Here is a 13,137-nt window from a genome sequence, read left to right as displayed (position 1 = left end):
ACAGGTGTGAGCCACTGTACCCGGCCTGCTTCTAACAGATACTTTATAAGAGAAGATATATAGATGGTAAATAAGGACATGAAAAGATGGTCAACATTGTTAGTTATTAGGGGAATGCAAATTAAGACTGTAATCGCCCAACAGGGTTCTTCTTGCTGCCCAGAAAGCCAATGCACTGAGAACGGCAGGTGTGGCAGCAGAGAGGGAGTTTAATGATTGCAGAGCCAGCCGAGGGAGGTGGACGCGAGATAACTCTCACATCTGTCTCCCTGAGAATTCGGAGGCAAGGGCTTGAGGGTGTTTTGGCGGGCAGCGGCCTAGGGAGTGGTGAATGCTGGTTGGTTGTGTTGGGGATGCAATCATAGGGGTGTCAGGACTGTCTCCGTGCAGCTGAGTCAGTTCCTGGGAGATGGGGTCACAAGTCCAGGTGGCATCTCTTGATCTGCTGAAATGCTAAATCTGAAAAATATCCCAAAGACCAGTTTTTTAGGTTTCACAGCAATGATGTCTGTAGGAGCCGTTAGGGAAGTTCCGAATCTGACAACTTCTGGTTACGTGACTCCGGGCAGCAGGCACTGTAGAAGAGCAAGCTAAGTAAGCAGTGACAGGTCATGGTTTACCCGTGCCTGTTCTTTAGCAAAGTTCAGTCCCCTGTAGCAATGCCAGTCTTAATCTCCAAACAAGGACGGGTGTCATTTTTCCTTGCCTTGAAGTTTAACTATAAACTACATTCCTCTCATAGTTATCTTGGCCTCTGTATTAGAATAAGCAAAAAAAAAAAAAAAAAGATCCTGTGAGGTTAGAAGCAAGATGGAGTCAGTAATGTAGATTTCTCTCGTTACTTAAAATTCTGTAAAGGCGGTTTCAAGACGGCAGTGAGATACCACTGGGCACCCAATAAAATGGCTAAAATTAAGCAGACTGACCATCCTGACTGCTGGCAGAGATGCAGAGCAGCCAGGCCTGTTGCCCCTGGGAGTAGCAAGTGGTACGGCCACTTTGGAAATGGTTTGGTAGCTTTGTACACACTTACGGTGTGACCCTGCAGTTCCATTCCTCGGTATTTAATCTAAGAGAAACCCAAGAGAAAATGTGGTCTCATGAAGACTTGTACAGGAATGTTTGTGGAGCCTTATTCTAACAGTCTGAGAGCAGGAACAACTCAGGTGCCTGTCAGCAGGTGAAGGGATACGTGGACCATGGCGTCTCCACGCAGTGTAATGCGCGGCAGCAGCGGTGCTTGGAAACATGAAAGGGTCTCTCTTGCTGAGTGAAGGAAGCCAGACTTACTGAGTTTATACTTACTATACCATCCCATTGATTTGAACTTTTTAAAAAGGTAAAACTGAGCAACAGTGACAGAAAGCAGGTCAGTGATCCCTGGAGTCTCGTGCTGGGATATGATTGGGGTCTTATGAGATGCTAGAAATACCCTTTGGCGTAATGGATGTGATCGCCGCACAGGTGTACACGCAGCAAAGCTCATGACACTGCTCTTGTCAAACTGTTCACGTGCGCAGATCATACCTCACTCAAGCTGGCCTGTCAACAGCAGATGGTCAGCTCTTCGGATTAGCTGTGAGGGGAAGGAAAATTCCTTAGTGGCGACTTGGACTGAATTGGAGAGTGGCCTGGGGGTGCTGTTTAAGCCAGCCTTCATTTGGGGAGGGACCCATCCCCTGAGTTTATGGAAGGCCTACGGCCACGGCTGCTTGCACCTCCTGGGTCTTTGTTATGTCACAGGAGTGCTGTGAGGAGTGGCAGCATGTGGGGTCAGTGCAGGCTGCAGAGGGTCAAGGAGTTTCACATTTGATTAAAAGCAGAACAAGCTGCATAAATGCAAATGAATGGAATGAAAAGTGGAACGTGGTCTTCCTTTCCTGCCCTCCCTGGTGACCTCACTCAGGGCTGGGTGCCCCGTGTCACAGCTTCCTAGCCATCGTCACCTTGTGTTCTCAGTATTCCTGGGGGGCTGTTCCAGAATAGAACTGATTGCCCTGGAGGTGGGCAGCAGGGCGTGCTGTGCTTGGCCCCAGTTCGTCTTTCTAGGCAATGCCTGATGAGTTTCCTGTGTGTCGTTCTGGAAATGTGTGTACATAGAAGCTCTTTATGTACTCCCGTCACCTTTTAAAATTGGGGCTCCTTCCACAGTTTTATTCTGCAACTGTTTTCACTCCGTTTTTGACAGTTTTTTGGCCCCAGCGCAGGCTGGTCTGCTGAACTACTTTAAAGAACTGCAGGGTGTGCTGGAGTGCAGACGGACTCAGACTCCAGCAGCCCCTGTTGATGGACACTTAGGGTGTTTCCAGCTTCTTTCCCCAATTAGCCATGCTATGCTGGTTGGGTAAATTCTTAAAAGGATGATTTTTAGTTCAAAAGAGATGTGCGTTTGAGACTCCTAGCTGGTGCCACACCGCCCTCCCGAAAAGCATGAGTGCTGTGCGCTCCCGTCACGGCGTGTGACTGCCGTCACCTAATTGGGGTGGTGTGCTTTCAATGTTTCTAGAGAGATTCAGCTCGAAGTCACAGTACAGTGAGGAGAGCAGGCATCTTCAAAGGCTTGGCTTTTCAAAACTGTCATTTAGCAGCTCCCACTGAGGGGGACCCTATGAAATAGGAAGGGAGTGGGTGTCAAGTCCTGTAGCCGAGCCCCCACTTCAGGGAGGAAATCATTTGCTCGTGGCCAAGATGCCGCTGTTTTTGGCTCCTTGCCTGTCCCGTTGTGCCTGAATCTGGCCTTGCTTCCCATCCCGCCGGGTGGGCATTATACCCGTCAGCAGGGGCAGGCCTGAGGGGGTGAGGAGGGGCTGCAGAGGAGGCTGGGCTGGGGAGGTGGGAGGCGGGCATTGCTGGCTCAGAGTCCTGGCAGCTGTGCCCACCTGGAACTGCTGACCCATCCCCTGTAGTCAAAGCTGGGCACCTGTCAGTGCTGACCTGGACATTTTCCCAAAAACCTTTGTAGACTGGTCAGATGACAAGTCTCAGGGCCCAGCTTCCCTGATGTGTGAGGCCAATTAGGAGGACAGTGAGGGGATGCATGATTTTCCTCTAAGGAAGGGTCTAATTGACCAGCCTGGACAGTTTTATTATCCTAGTTACCGTGCGTGTGATTTGTAATTACCCGGCTGTTGAGTTGATCAATACCAGACGCCCTGGTGGTGCTTGGGAAGGTGGGCGACTGTCAGGTATGTTGGTCCATTTTAATTGGCGCCGGTTTGGTTTTCTTTGGGGCGTGGGAGGAGGAGGGGGAGAAGCGTTTGGCCTTCTGGCTACTTGTGTGAGCATGGCCCTTCTTCTGGGCCTGCATGCCGGATGCCTCGTGGTCTGGGCCATGTTTCCCTTTTTCGTTTGTTCATTCGTTCACCATGAGCTGCTCTTGTGGAGCCCATGATCTGGAGGGAGAAGGATCCCTCAGGCCTGTGCGTCTGTGGTGTGCAGGTCCCAGGACCCTGGAGCTGGAGAGTGGCGAGTGTGCTGCCCTCCAGAGGTGCAGGCCAGGGTGGGGCGTGAGCCAGGTTCCCAGCTCCTGGGAGCACGGTGCCTGCCATCTCTCCTCTTCTCAACCCCAGCTCCTCCTGTGGCTGAGTCCTGGCCGCTTTCTGCCTTGGGGTTGTGTTGGTTTTCCGTAAACGCATCCTCTCAATCCTGAGCATTGTGAGTTAAGAGCTGGGGTCTCCCTTTAGCGCCCCTGAGCCGGACGTGCAGTAGGCGTGTGCTGAGCCTTTGAAGAGTGGAGCACCGAGCGACGGCATCTCTCTGCCTTGCAGTTGCTGGTGATGTATGGGCGGAGCCTCCAGTGCTCTTGGCTGCTGTGACAGGGCCCCCCTGGGGTCCTGCACTATCCCAGCGAGACCCCCAAAGCAAGGCCAGCAGAGAGCTTCCTGACAGCTGCCTCGCTTTGGCGACGGCCCTGGCTGGGGTGCAGCCTGTGCCCCTCTCCGCCCCCTTGTGAAGTTTCGGATGGGCGTTCCCAGCAGCGCTGACAGGCTCACGCCGCCCTTGGGCTTCATTCCAGGTACGGTCAGGCAGGCTGGAGACTGTCAGAGTCTGGGGGCGGTGCTGTGGGTGTTGGAACCCCGTAGGGAGAGGCGAGAGAAGGGCTTCCCAGAAGAGACCGTTGGGCTCCACCCCCGCATGTGCCTGGCTGCACAGACAGCTGAGTGCTCTGTGGCGTGTCGGGGTGGAAACGCTATCACTTGGTCTCGGAGCTCTTTTTGGGGCTTTTCTCCAAGCTTTGTAGATAGGGCTCTTCTACTTGTAGGTCTCTTTTTAAATTGATTTTAAAAAGTCTAAGGCCAGAGTGACAGGCTTTAGACAAGTCCGGCTGCCGTAGGTTCCAGGATTTATTTTAGAGGAGGCGGTGGCATCCCTGGTGGTATCTGGGCTGGTTTTTACTCATGGGTGCTTACTGGGGTCCTGTTGCGTGCTGTCCCCTCCTTGTGGGCTAGGGGCTCCCAGGGTGTCCACGTCCCTACTTTTACAGGTAGAGCAGGGAGTGCCCTGGCGTGGAATGGAGGAAGGGTCTGGGCAGCTTTGTGACAGGGCTGGTAGGAGGGGGATTTTGACAGGCGGCTTGAAGCCAGCGCCAGCCGAGGGCCAGAGGCAGAGAAGCTGAAGGCCTCCTCTGGGCAGCCCACCACTACCTGCCCTTCTCTCCGAGGACTTCCCAGCAGTGCCGTGGCCTTCGGAGAGCTGGGGTCTCAGGCAGGCTACGGGGCTCCACGGCTCCCCACCCAACATTCCTCAACGTCAGCTTTGGGACTGTGAGGTGTGACCTCTACAGGATCACCTGGGGTCACTCCCTGCAGCCAGCTGTAGCTGTCATTTGTGTCAGGAGCTGCTGGTCTTGCCTGCACCACCCACCCTTCCCGCCCTCCACCTACCCTGCGTGGCCCGGGTTCTTGGGAGGAACAGGAGATCCTGAGCTGTTGAATTCCTGGAACTCACGGTCACTGGGCACCCGCATCCCGCTCCTCCCAGCTCCTGCACGCTTCTCACTGGTGTGGTCACCTGGAATCAGGTGCCCTGATTCTGCTGGACAGGCGGGAGGGGAGGCTGGGCCGAAGGGTGGACCAGCCTTTGCACGCTCAGTGGCTGCAGGGGGGCCGTGTGCATGAAGCAGGCGGTACTCGTGGTAGCACCGTTTGTGCAGAGCCGCGGTGGGGAGAGCGGGCTTGCTTTCACAGAAGTGCTGTGAGATGATCACTTCATCACAAGCCGGTCAGCACCAGCCTGTGGGGTGGCTCATGTGGACTAAGTGATCTGACTTTCCTGGCTTTTGTTTGACGATGTTTCCACTGTTATCCAGGTGCAGAGCTCTGATCTCCCATGATCAGAAGTACCGTGTGCGTGTCTTACCTGGGCAGAATGCAGAGACCTTCACTGGCAGCTGTGCGTGGACCCTGGGGCTCTGTTACACAGCCAGGTGCTGAGGAGCAGGGCTCCGAGCCAGGCCAGCGAACCTTCCTTAGACCCCCTGTGTGCAGGCCTGGTGCCTGGTGTCGGGGGCCCAGTGGAGAACAAGATCAGGCTGTTGCCATGGGACTTTCGTCTGGTGGGGAGTCCTGAGGAGGATGTGGATGAGGTGGAGAAGAGGTTCCAGGTGAACGCAAGTGTCCACCCTGCATTCCAGGGTGGCAGGCGGCCCGGGGCGGGTGTGGGGTGGTTGGGTGGGCGCCCCGCGTGCTATGTTAGCATAGGGTGGTGCACACCTGGCCGGCAGGCCTTGGTCCCGCTCCTCACCCTCCACCTGTCGTGGGTGCACCCCGGGAGGGGTGGAGGATGGAGGGCAGGCGTGGGAAGAGCTCTGAGACCCTTGGCTTCATGGAGAGTGTTGGGCAGTTACCCCTCCCTTGCCCTCGGGCCTTTGTGAGTGTGGCTTCCTGGAACTCTGGGGGATTTGTCACCAGTGACTGCAGGGGGCTCTCCCGTCCCTTTCATCCAGGCTTCACTGTCTGCCCTAAGCTGGGGACTGGTCCAGCTGACCTGGATGGTGCGGAGTGTGGGCCCTGCTGGCCAGCATGGCGTTGGGAAGCACCTAGGTGGGTGGTGGGTTGGGTTGTGGCCTTACCGCGGAGTCTGGGCTGCAGCTGAGAAAGCCGTCTCCTAGGACCAGGAATCTGGGTTTGGGAGGCTGGAGGTCTTGGCCCAGCAGTTCAGTGGCTGCCCGGTGTGTCTGCCTGGCCTGGCCCTCGTCTGGTTTCCGTTGTCTGGGAGGCACCCCTGCCCTTGCCAGACGGGGCACTGCGGGGGCGCGGATGCGGAGTGGAAGACTGCTGATTTAGGAATCGAAACTCCAGGGACATCCGTGTAGCAGAGTGATTCTAAGATGATTAAGAAAACCATCAATGATTTAAAGAAAGTGTTCACTGCAGTCCTTATTGAGCAGTTTGCCGCGTGCAGGGCGTGTGGGGGTGGCGCACCAGGCTGCAGGCGCCCTTCATGACGGCAGGCAGGGGACCTCCTAGGAGTCTTGGCTGTGACACGTGAGGTATGAAGGCCAGAAAGGTGAACGTGTGGAATCTGTGACCCAGAAGTAACAAACTCCTTTCTTGGAAAGCAGTTAGGTATTCCATTCCTTAGTCCATATGCCAACATTTAAAAAGGCCAAAACCAGAGGCCTAGAAAATGTATCTGGAAGTTGCAGTGAGACCGTTTTTGATCATTGTGGCCTTCCTGGGGCTCAGTTTCCTCGCTTTGCAAATGCCATTTTGGCAGGGATCTGCTGTGGGGCATCTCCGTGCAGGTGGAGCTGGAGTTGCGCATCTTTCTCAGGCTGGCATCATACAGGCCCCAGTGCACTCTGGCAGGGAGGGGCAGCCCCCTCCTGGATAGCCCCGCCCAAGGCCGGGAGGACTGTGAAGGGGGGATCCCACTGCCTGACCTCAGCCTGTCGGGCCCCACAGCGCATCTCTCTGTGGACTGGTCGCCGGCTTCCTGTGGCCTGTGTGTCCTCCGAGTGGCTGGAGCTTTGGAACCCTATTCTGTAGCTTGGAGCACCTGAGCCCCAAAGGGCAGGGGCCTGGTTCCTCGCCCATCCTTGCCCAGCCTGATGGCCTGTGCTTGTGGACTGTACATGGGCACCTGCTTTAACACCTGGAGGAGTAGGGGCTACCAAGAGCATGTGGCTCTGGGCCTCCCTGGGAGAGTCACTCAACGGCAGGAGAACTGAGTGGGACACATCAGGGAGTGTCTGTCTCATGGACGCCTGTTGGCCTGCAGCCTGGAGAGGGGGCCTGAAGTGTGTGTTCCGTGCTCTTGACCCCCAGGAAGCACTCGCCTCTGTTGAAAGCCTCATGCCGCAGAGCGCGATTGCTGTCCCGGGTGGATGGCCATCACGGGCTCCTTGCTCCGGCAATGCCAGCGCTCCTGGTGTTGTGTGTGGCTGGCTCCCCCTTGTCTCAGCCCTGGGGTTAGAGCAGGCCAGGTGCTCAGGCAGTGGTTTTGTTGCTTGAAGGGGGATGTGTACCTGGCTGCAGCCTGTGGAGAGCGTGAATGGCTGGCAGAAGCAAAGGTGGGCTCTTGGGAGATGAGAGCAGGCAGCCGGCCTGGAGGCTTCCATGGGGCTGGTCAGCTCCTGCTGGCTCTTCCTGGCACAAATCCACGCTGGGCTGGGTGCCTTGGCTCACACCTGTAATCCCAGCACTTTGGGAGCCTGAAGTGGGAGGATCGCTTGAGCCTGGGAGTTCAAGACCAGCCTGGGCAACACTGTGAGACCCTATCTCTATTTTTAAAAATAAAAATATAAAGATAACCCTTCCTCCAAAAAAAAAAAAAAAAAAAACCCAAACTCATGGTGGACCTTGGGATGAGCGGGGGCGCTTGTGGGGCAGAACTGGGTGTGGTTGCCCTGTCCCGGGCCTGTTCCCAGGCCTGCTCTTAGAGGAGGGGCTGATGGGCCCTGTGGGTGCAGGGAGATGGGGTCAGTCACAGGCTGGGGCCTGGGGGCTGGGACCTGGGGGCTGGGACCCGGGGGCTAGGACCAGTTTTGGCTCTCAGGCAGGGAGGGGTTGTGAACTCTGTTTTGGGAATGTGTGTTTGAAGTGTCAGTGATGTAGCCAGAAGGAGGTGTCAGACAGCAGCCGATGTCAGGCCTGCATGGCTCCTAGAGGAGCCCTAGGGCTGCCCTGCCTAGTGAGGGGCAGGGATGAGCCGGCCTAGGGGAGTGGCAGAGCCAGAGGAGCAGACAGCTGGCCCGAGTCTGGAGAGATTTTGGTGTTTGCAGGTGGCTTTGAGCCTGAGGGCCAGTGCCCCACCGGGTCAGAGAACTCTGCAACCCGCCAGTCCTGGTCGTGCCTGTGTCCGAGCTTGGGCCCCTGTGTGCAGGGAGAAGGTGGCTGTGCAGTGCACGTCGTGTGTACCAGGCGTCGGCGGAGTGATGCGTGGGTCGGGGCGGGAGATGAGAGGAGGAGTGAGGAGAGGCTAGAAGCCTCCAGAGCAGTGGGGTTTCTTCCTCTTCTTCACTGGTGAGTGCTTCTTGAACACGTAGGTGTGCAGGCCTGGTGCTGGGTGCTGGGGATACAGCTATAAGTCAGGGGCTGTTTTCCAGTCCTCTCAGATCTAGCTGGGCATATGTCTGCTAGGTCAAGCGTGGCTCCTGAAGAGATGACACTTGAGAGGCTGGCGGCATGTTCCAGGTAGGGTGGGTGCTGGCAGCACACAGGTTGGCCAGATGCTGCGTGTTCGGACAGTGTTGTGTGGCTCCAGCTGGTTCTAACCACAGTTCTCCTGGGATGTGGCAGAAGCTGGACAGGTTGGCAGGGATCTGTCCTGTCCTGAGGGTGGTTTGGACCGCATCCTGCAGGTCACAGGAGCCGCAGAAGGTCTTCATCAGGGAGGAGCACATCCGCCAATTGTGAAGGGGCCTCTTTCCTCACTGAATTCGCAGGGCGAGGACCTGGCGCCTTGGCAGGACCCTGCTGGTGGAAGTCCCTGGGGCTGTCTGACCCGCTGCAGGTTTCAGCAGCCCCGAAGTGTGGGGAGGGTGGGCGGTGTTTCCTGTTGTCAGTTGAGAGCCTCATGGAGGAGGAGCCGTGGAGTCAGCCGCGTTGTAGTGAGAGTTAGAATTGAGCTGCACTGTTCCCGTGAGCAGGGAGCCCAGCCGGAGGCCTTCTGACTTCTGAAGAGGGTTCGTGTTGAAGGCCAGACTCTCCCTGTTTTTCTGTTTCCTCTTCAGGTGAATGCCTGTTCCTTTGTGACCACAGTGTCTGTGGGTAGCACTGTGATTTTGGAGACGCTCGTTTGTTTGTTCATCTGAACATTTATTTGGAGACCTGCCGTTTGTCAGGCTTTGGGCTGGCTCTGGCGACGCTGTGACGAGCACAGCACAGTCTGCCCACGTAGTGCACACACACAGACAGCTTTAAACAATGAAAACAACAGGGGTGCCTCCTCAGATGCAATCAGTTGGAAGATGCCGCAGGAGCATTTTGCGGGAGTATCTTAGTTGGAGACGGCCTTGTTGGATATGAATGACGCTGGTGGGAATGAAGGCCAGACGTTTTCCCTGGTTTGGAAACAGGTGGCTTACAAGTGTTTCTAGAGTTTATTTGTTTAAAGACAGACCCTGTTCTCAAGAGGGTCTTCACTTTGCTGGCAGGATGGCACTGTTGATGGTGGTGGTTGGCTCTAGAGAGCTGCTGTGTAGTTGACAAAGCCTGTTGATAATCAGCGTCTCATTTGTTCTTCCTCAGAACCCTGTGGACTAAGCTGGGTTCTGGGAGGGGCTGACTGGCCCAAGGGCATCCAGTGAATTTGTGGCCCTGTTACTGGAATGCTTGGCTGATCCTGGAGCATGGTGGGCTGTGCCCTCAATAACCTCCATCCATCTGGCTGGCCACATGGTGCCATGCAGCTGGATCCTGCATTTTTGTGAGCTGATCAGCCTGATGCTGGCACTGAAAGGATTCTGTTGGGAGCTGCCATCCATTTAGCCTGAGCAGAACTCAGCACATGTGCGGGCATGAAGCCCATCAGCTGATAGCTTCTCTTTCAGACCTGATGGCTCCCAGCCGAACTTTGGCAAGAAGGACCTACCAGCCTGCTGGAGGGCTGACCTGCCTGCCTTTGCTGGGAGCCAAGCACCTCCTGGCAGTTCTGGGATTTGGTTTTCAGTGGGAGGAGGCTCTCTGCAAGGTAGAGTAAGAGCAGTAATTACTTGGGAGAGGAAGCGTTTAACTTCTGAGGCTGCAACACAATACTATCTTGTTCGCGGAGGTGGCTGAGTTAGAAGATTAGCAATTAATTTTTTATCAGGTGCAAACTACTCTTCAGTTTCATGGAATCAAACAGTCCTCCCACAGCAAGGGAGGGGCAGGCTTCCACCCCGTGTAATTTTTCAGAGCGCTGCTGTTTGTCTGCTTTTGAGCTGATAGGAATTATTTACGAGTCTATGTGGAGGACATTTTGACGCACAATTCTTGGTATTCCCATTTGCTCTTTCTAGTTTTTACTTTTCCTGCATTGCTAGCGTTTACTGCAATTAGGTCTCAGGAGTATTTTGCCTTTTATTAGGATTGCAATTACAAAATGCAGGTATCAACTAGGTTCCTTTAAATCAAAGCTCACTTTTTATTGACTCGGATAAGAAAAGTAGGTATTTTTAGTAGACTGAGTTGAAAAGAGTGTCATTGGTAGCTATTACAAGCATTTCTTTTAGTTTAGGTGTTTTTATTGTTTACGAGAGCTTAGCTGAAGTGGCATAGATAACCCAGTAGGGGTCACTGCTAAGTTATCTGTAAGTTTTCTAAGCTTGAGCTTTAGATTCAAATACTTTTTTTTTTTTTTTGAGAAAGAGTCTTGCTGTGTTGCCCAGGCTGGAGTGCAGTGGCATGATCTCTGCTTGCTGCAACCTCGGCCTCCCAGGTTCAAGCGATTCTCCTGCCTCAGCCTCCCGAGTAGCTGGGACTACAGGTGCGCATCACCACGCCTGGCTAATTTTTGTATTATTGTATTTGTTTTTTTAGTAGAGATGGGGTTTTGGCATGTTGGCCAGGATGGTCTTGAACTCCTAACTTCAGGTGATCTGCCTTCCTCGGCCTCCCAAAGTGCTGGGATTATCAGCATGAGCCACTGCGTCCAGCCCAAAGACTTTTAATAATAGAAAATGTACTTTCTCTTGTTTCATCATTTAGTATGCTAGGTTTTCTTTGAGTTTCTGTAACTAAACAGTGGGTACCTATGATAGGTTGGGATGGATTTAGGGCAGAGTCTGGTAAGTTTTTTCTGTAAAGGGCTGGGTATTAATAGTAAATATTTACTTTGTAGCTTTGGGGGCCATAAGGTCTCTGTTACAATTACTTGGCTCTGCCTTTCTAGCCCAGAATAGGGTGATTAGCCCTCACGGCTTTTCTGGGACTGAGGAGTTTTGCTTGGGAGGTGGGAACTTTCCTGTGAAAACTGAGATGACCCAGGATGAAACAGGACTGTCACTGATTTTAGTGCAAAAGCTGCTGTAGACAGTGCGTAAATGAATGGATATGGCTGTGTTCCAGTAAGACTTTATTTTCAAGACAGCTGGGGTGGGAGTAGGTTTGGCCTGAAGGCCATGCCTGCTAACTCCTACCTGAGGATACAGGGCTAGCCATTTAATTTTGGTTTAAAAAATCCATGCAGAAGCTGGGCATAGTGGCTCACGCCTGTAATCCCAGCACTTTGGGAGGCTGAGGTGGTAGGCAGATTGCTTGACCTCAGGAGTTCAGGACCAGCCTGGGCAACATAGTGAGACCTCATCTCTACAAAAAAATACAAAAAAAAAAAAAAAAATTAGCCAGGCATGGTGGCACGCACCCATGGTCCCAACAACTCGAGAGGCCAAGTCAGGAGGATCACCTGAGCCCAGGAGGCCGAGGCTGCAGTGAGCCGAGATCATGCCACTGCACTCCAGCCTAGGTGATAGAGCAAGAACCCGTCTCAAAAAAAAAAAAAAAAAAAAAAAAAATCCATGCAGAGCCTTGCTGCCTTTTCCCTGCAGCTTTTCTTTCCCATGCAGAGCCTTTTGCTGCCCACACAGCATCATGGTGGTTTCTTCCTTTCCAGATTTGGGACAGTTGGGCGACGGTGTGGCCTTGCCCGAGGGTGGTTGTGGAAGAGAGCCTAGGGTGAGACTGGCGTCTCCCGGATCGCGGCTCAGCACCTGCTCTGGCTGGAGCCTTGGCAGTGCACAGTGAGGTTTTCCGGAGGAATCTGGAGTTACCCGCGGCTGTGTTACCCCTTGGTAATAATTTTGAAGGGATAAAACCCTTATAAATTTGCTCCCAGGGTTGAGAAGTGCTCATTTCTGTCTCGCCTTTTTTTCTGGTAGCCGAGGGTTCCCAGGAGCACATATTGTGATCACGTCTGTTCCATTCAACAAATATTTGTTGAGGGCTTATGACGTACCGTGGTGTATACTGGCTGGGAGATGCAGCAGAGAGCAGGACGCACGGTCCCTGTGCTGAAACTCAGCACAGCAATGTGGTGCTGGGGGCGGAGGCGGGGAAGGGCTTTGAGGACCAAGAGTTGGAGGGCCTTGCTGTTCTAGGACAAGGACCGTCCTCTGGGCGGGGACGCTTTCTCTCCAGGACGTGTGGCTGTCGGAGCTGGGTGGCCCTTGTCTCACCCCGGTTGCTTGGGCAAGTGAGTATGCTGGGGCGTGGCTTGGGCCGATGGTTTGTGAGCCTGCACCTGTCAGCCTCAGTTTGGGCTTCCTGTGGGGCGTGTGAGTCCCTGTTCTGACTGAGGGTTGGGTTAGGGTTTCCAGCCTCCCTGCCCCTGGGAAGAGGCTCCACCCTCCTCCACGAGTGCTGAGCTCCGGGTCTGTTTGTACTGTGAGGAGTTGCTTTTGTCTCCATCAAAAACATGAACCACTGTTTGGAGCACTTCCATTTACTGACAACCCTTGCCAAATTAATTTTATTTAATTATCTCCCAGGGCTAAGCTTGAATACATTTTGTGTTAAATTCACAGTTTTTTCCTTTTCTAAACGAAATGGACTTAATATCCTTGTTAAAATCTGATTAAAACTAAAATTGAGTTTTTTGAAGTCTGATTATCCCATGAAATGGAATTTTAAACCTAATTACAGATGGATTTGCATATACTTTTCAGCACCATTGAAAAGAAACTTGGTATAAATTTATTAATGACATCCTTTTCTC

At 53.7% G+C, this 13,137-nt stretch overlaps 1 protein-coding gene across 14 annotated transcripts in view; it reads left to right on the top strand.

Moving 5' to 3' along the window:
• MAD1L1 (mitotic arrest deficient 1 like 1) overlaps positions 1 to 13,137 on the top strand; it is a 425,682-nt gene that overhangs the window by 27,372 nt on the left and 385,173 nt on the right. The window contains exon 1 of one of the 14 annotated variants that reach the window (XM_055115669.2): positions 12,597 to 12,615. The exons of the other annotated variants lie outside the window; for them this stretch is intronic. The gene's annotated coding sequence lies outside the window, so the exon portion shown is untranslated. Of the gene's footprint in view, positions 1 to 12,596; positions 12,616 to 13,137 lie in introns of those variants that run through there. 14 annotated transcript variants of the gene reach the window in all.

The sequence above is a fragment of the Pan paniscus genome, chromosome 6, assembly GCF_029289425.2.
Source record: "Pan paniscus chromosome 6, NHGRI_mPanPan1-v2.0_pri, whole genome shotgun sequence".
Taxonomy (NCBI): domain Eukaryota; kingdom Metazoa; phylum Chordata; class Mammalia; order Primates; family Hominidae; genus Pan; species Pan paniscus.
Note: the sequence above shows the minus strand (reverse complement) of the source record. Positions and strands in the feature narration are given on the sequence as shown.